Genomic DNA, 5964 nt, shown 5'->3' with positions numbered 1-5964 from the left:
GAATCTCAGGGTTGTTTTGATTTGCATTTCCCTGATGATTAAGGATGTTGAACATTTTTTTCAGGTGTTTCTCAGCCATTNGGTATTCCTCAGTTGAGAATTTTTTTGTTTAGCTCTGTACCCTTTTTTTTAATGGGGTTATTTGAATTTCTGGATTCCAGCTTCTCGAGCTCTTTGTATATATTGGATATTAGTCCTCTATCAGATTTAGGATTGGTAAAAATCCTTTCCCAATCTGTTGGTGGCATTTTTGTATTGTTGACAGTGTCTTTTGCCTTACAGGAACTTTGCAATTTTATGAGGTCCCGTTTGTCAATTCTTGATTTTGCAGCACAAGCCATTGCTGTTCTGTTTAGGAATTTTTTTCCCCTGTGCCCATATCTTCGAGACTTTCCCCCACTTTCTCCTCTATAAACTTCAGTGTCTCTAGTTTTAAGTAGAGGTCTTTGATCCACTTAGAGTTGACTTTAGTACAAGGAGATAAGAATGGATGAATTCCCATTCATGATATCTGCCAGTTGTGCCAGCACCATTTGTTGAAATGCTGTCATTTTTTCCACTGGATGGTTTTAGCTCCCTTGTCAAAGATTAAGTGACTATAGGTGTGTAGATTCATTTCTGGGTCTTCAATTCTATTTCATTGATCTACATGTCTGTTGCTGTTCAGTTGACATTTCTTGAGGTGTCCACAGCATTGGCCTTGACCTCACTGTTTTCTCTGTGGGTTTTCACTCCTAACTGCTTTGTTAGGAGTGACTGTAAAGGTCGGGTGTTGTTAGAGTGTGCTTCCCGTATAGTAGAACCTTTGTTCATTGCTGTGACAAAATGGCCGACAAAAGTAACATCAGAAGAAAGGAAAGGCTCATTGTTCAATGCACAGTTCACCACAGTGAGAAATGCATGCGGGCAGGAGCACAAAGCCACTGGTCGGTCACATGGCATTGTAGTCAGGAAGCAGATAGCTAGCTAGGACAGACAGACAGATAGGCTTGTGCTTAGCTTGCCTTTGACCTTCTATTCAATCCATGTCCCCAGCACATGGGGAAGTTCTTTTCTCATTCAGGGCGTGTCTTCCTCTCTCATTCAGACCCTCCAGGAAAGTCTCTTATACACACTCAGACTTGTCTCCTAGGTGATTCTAAATCTGGTCAAGATGACATGAGGAACCATCACAGACTTCACAGATTCATGTGGCAGATGATTCATCAGTGGGCTGTATTGGGATGGTGGTGGAACCTTGAAGAACTATAGTCTATTAGGTTATAATGAGATTATTGGATGCATCATACCCAGAAAGTTTAATCATGGTCTCATGACATAGATAAGTTCTTGCTAGAGTGGGTCGTTTGGAAGTAAGCTTACCTACCTGCTTGGTTTCTTTCACCCTCTGCCAACTCCCCATTTTCCACAAAAAATATGGGGAAACAGGGCACTAGGCAACCCAAGAGAGCCATAGCTTAGGGCTGTTTTTGATGAGTATGCAACTTTCTGTGACTTACTGTGTTATTTGCCTGGATCTGAGAAGCCCTTTTCTCCAGAGGCCAATGATGGGGCTCCCAGGGCAATGTTTTACATTCCTGAACAACATCTGTTTTACATTCCTACCCTCTATAAATGCATGCTGTTGGCTACTTGCCTGAGCTTCCTTCTCCCTCCTCCCTTCACAATTTTTCTCTCTTCAAGATAGCGTCTCTCTTTGGAAGAATGGGATCATTTCTCTCCTGAATAGGTCTTCTCATAGACAGAAAATTCCAAAAGCTGCATGTGGCCTTTGGTTTATGTATCCCATGACCACACCCAAGGAAATCAGGCTGAGAATGGCTGTGAAATTTCTAGCCAGACTGTGGCTGTAGCCCCAAGTTCCTGACTTTCTAGCAAGGTTTGTGACTGGTTAAAATGCTCAGGGAACTCTGTGGGTAACTCCTAGAGGAGTTCCAGGTTCTTTGATCTTTCCCTTCTCACAGTCTCTCCAAGTTCCCTCTTGCCTTCCCAGCTAATTGAGAAAAAAAAGGGGGGGGGGAATTGAAATGTAGTGAAAGCTAAGATCCTAGAATAGGTCAGGCTACCACACAGGTTCCAAACTAAACACCATCAATGCCAAGTCACTGAACTGTACAGACCAAACTGACAGTACCACACTTGCCTGCTGCTTCTGCCTTAAGAATTTTAAAGAGACAGCGTACATTGGTGTAAGATTCTTACAAAGGAAAGAAAAAAGTTTAGGCAATTGTGTGCGTTATAGCAATTGAAAATGTACTTACACAGTGGCTTTGCTCATTCCTCTGTCTCAGATTACCACTCTATAAAACAGATTCTACTGGGGAGAATATTTGGTTTAAAAATGATGAAAACTCTCACTATAAGAATTAAGTGTCAACCAGCATGTGGACTCTGTAATTATTCACGTTTCTAATTTTGGTTATTACTGTGAATTTTGGAGGTCACTTTCACAGAGAGTGTAACGGTTTCTTGTTTCTTCACTGTGCCAAAACACCTGACATAGAGGATTTATTTTCCTCAGTTTTGGTATGGTGTCTTTAGCATATTTAGCTTTCACTGTTACGTTGGAATAGTATGGAATCACCTGACCAGGGAGCCTCAATTGAGGACTGTCCAGATCAGCTTGGCCTATAGGCACGTGTGTGCATGTGGAATGTCCTAATTGTTAATTGATTTAGGAGGGCCCAGCCCACTGTGGGTGATACCATTCCCTGGTTAGGTGGTTCTGGGTTGTATAGGAAAATTAGCTGAGCATGAACTATGTAGAGCAAGCCAGCAAGAAGTATTCCTCCATAGTTTCTTCTTGAGTTCCTACCCTGACATCCTTTTTTGTAGCAATTTTCTGAAAGATAAAATATTCTATATTGGAGCTCATTAAGCTCATTAGAACACAAGAAGGTCTAAAGAGACCTGTCTTCCAGGAAAGCTCATTAACTCAGGGGGAAAAAAATCCAACTCAATAGTTTCAGGAAGTTACTGAAACTGACCAGACTCCTTCTTCTCCAAGTATATATAAGCAGTAAGGACTATTTGAGAGATGCTTTCAGACAAGCCTAGAAGAGGCTCAGACCAGCCAGGTTGCCTAGAAGAGAATCAGATCACCTGAGACACCTGAAAGAGACACTGTCCAATCAGCTAAGCTGCCTACATGCTGTGCAGTGATCTCTAGCTTTCCTTTTTTTGTGAGCTGTCACCCATGTTGGGGTGCACCTTGTTGCTACAGCTGTCTTTGACCTTTTATGCTCCCATAACTTACCTTTCATCCCTATTCCTGTGAGTAGCTTCAATAGACTCACTGGCTCACCAATGTGGACTTTATTGGTATCATTACTTTGGTCTGTTGTTGGCACACTACCTGAGATGAGTAGATGCTTTTCATGTCTCCCCAGAAAAAGTGTCATATAATTCTTCTCTCAGTGATGGACTCTAACTTATAAGGTGAAATAAACCATTTCCTTCCTGTCTTAGAGTGCTTTCTGTTGCTGTGATCAAACACTATGTGCTAAAGCAACTTGAGAAGGAAAGAATTTATTTGACTTAAACATCCTGATCACAAATATGTGTCAAAGCAGGAACCTGAAAGCAGGACCTGCAGCAGAGGCCATGGAAGAGCACTGCTTACTCACTTGCTGTCCATGACTCACCCAGCCTACCTTTTTATACAATGCAGGACTATCTAATCAGGGATGGCCTCACTTACATTGGGCTAGTCCCTGTCACACCATTCAGGAACCAAAAAAATGTCCCACAGGATGGTCTACAGGCCTCTCTCACAGAAGCATTTATGAGAATAGAAGTTTCCTCATTCTAAATGATTCTTGCTGGTCTGAAACTGGCCAAAACTAACCATGATACTCCCCTAAGTTGTTTTTTGGTCAGAATGATTTGTAATACATCAGAAAAGAAACTAGAAACCTGGTGGGTGAGGGAAAGCATGGTGGCTAGAGTAGCTTAGTCCTTGCAGACAGCAGCTTGCCCATGGCTCATCCACATCTTGGTGGGTTAGGAAGTTGAGTGTGGAACTGGAAGTGAAAGTGGGGTGTCCTTCAAGGCTTCCCTCTTGTGACCCACTTCCTTTAGGCAGGGTCCACCTCCTAAAGGGTCTACAGATTCCTACAACAATACCCTCAGCTGGGGAATGAGTTCAGACACATGAGCCTGTGGGGAACACTACACATTCAAACCGTTAGCAGGGATGACTGAGTCTATCTTTGCTCCAGTGCAGGTTTGAACTTTACGAGACTGGAATAGTAAGCACACAACATAGGGTTTTATGCATTGGCACAACTTTGTGTTAAATTGTTCTCAGCGGGTTCCTTGGAGGGGAATGTGAATATGAATGGCCTGTGTTCTGGAGTTTGACTCCCAATTACAGAGATGTTATAGGAAGCCTGGTCTTAGTGCTGCCCAGTAAAACAGTGTTCCTGCACTTATGTATGGCACCTACGGTCCATTTAGTTTCATATACACAAAGTAATCTCTTCAGTAGTCAAACTCCCATGAGCCACTCAGAAAGCAGGGAAGAAAGAACTCTGTTGCCTAGCAACCAATGGAACATTACAACACTAGATAAATCGAATCAATATCGCTCTAAATATTGAACCCTCTGTTGATGAAGAAAAAAGCGAAACAAAACAAAAACCCAACTCTGAAACTAAGTCCATAACTCCTCAGTGCTTTCCTTTTTAGATGTAAGCAGCTGATTAAGACCAGCTGGCGTTTGGACAATTTGACCTACAATTGGGGGGGAGGGGGGGACATGGTGAGTCCTGAAGGGGAACTCATCAGGGTAGAAGGTTCCTGGAGGCAGAGTCCCTAGGAATCTGAGTTGTCCCATCTACCTTGTCAGCTCTGGTAGCTGCAGTGAGGTCACTGTCTGGAGCTTGCAGTCTGATGACATCTAGGGAAATTGTTGAACTTGAGGAGGACAAGGTCTCTCTGCTAGTGTGTGTGCGTGTGCATGTGTGTGTGTGTGTGCACATTCGAGACACATGAGAGAGAGAGAGAGAGAGAGAGAGAGAACGAACTAGGGAGTTGCTAGGCAAGTATTCTACCCTTAAGCTAGATCCCCACATTTCATTTGTTTCTTGAGACAGGGATATACAGGAAAAATTGCTGGAAGGGGAAAACCCTGCTGCTGAGTTGCTGTAGGACACTCATTAACCTATCCAATTTCTTTTTAGAAGCATTCAGAATGTCAACAAAACAGCTGCATTTTTTTTTTTCAATTACAGAGTGGTATTCAGTTAACAGAACAACAATTATCTTTGTATAAGCTGCATCAGAGACAACTGAAGATGAAAAAAATAAAACCCAAAAATAAAACCAAAAGAAAAAAAACAGAAAAACAAACAAACAAACAAACAAAACCAAACTACTGTCCCCATATACAACTAATTTGTGCTGTGCCCCAACAAGAACCTGCTTTATATTTCCATGCCATTTTACAACCCCCAGACTGTACCAGGCAAGGTTAGTGGCTATAGAAAATACCACCAGGACAGGGCTATCTAAAGACACATCCGGTAGTGTGTTAACTATACAGAAAAAGACACTGTACAGTTTAAAAACAAATCTTACACAGCCTTACATTTCAATTTTTTTTCTTTAAAAGGAGTGAGTTGTTTACAGCGGGGGTTAAATGCTCCAGAACCAATGTATTCATCATCATCTTCGTCTTCCTCTTCTTCCTATTCTTCCTCATCCTCTTCATCCTCCTCATCTTCCTCTTCCTACTTTTATTTTTATTTTTTTATTTTTTATCATTTTCTTTATCTACATTTCAAATGCTATCCCAAAAGTTCCTTATACCGTCCCCCTGCCCCTGCTCCCCTACCCACCCACTCTCACTTCTTGGCCCTGGCATTCCCCTGTGCTGGGTCATATAAAGTCTGCAAGACCAAGGGACCTCTCTTCCCAGTGATGGCCGACTAGGCCATCTTCTGCTACATATGCAGCTAGAGA

This window comes from Mus pahari, chromosome 23 (assembly GCF_900095145.1).
Source record: "Mus pahari chromosome 23, PAHARI_EIJ_v1.1, whole genome shotgun sequence".
NCBI classification, from domain to species: domain Eukaryota; kingdom Metazoa; phylum Chordata; class Mammalia; order Rodentia; family Muridae; genus Mus; species Mus pahari.
Note: the sequence above shows the minus strand (reverse complement) of the source record.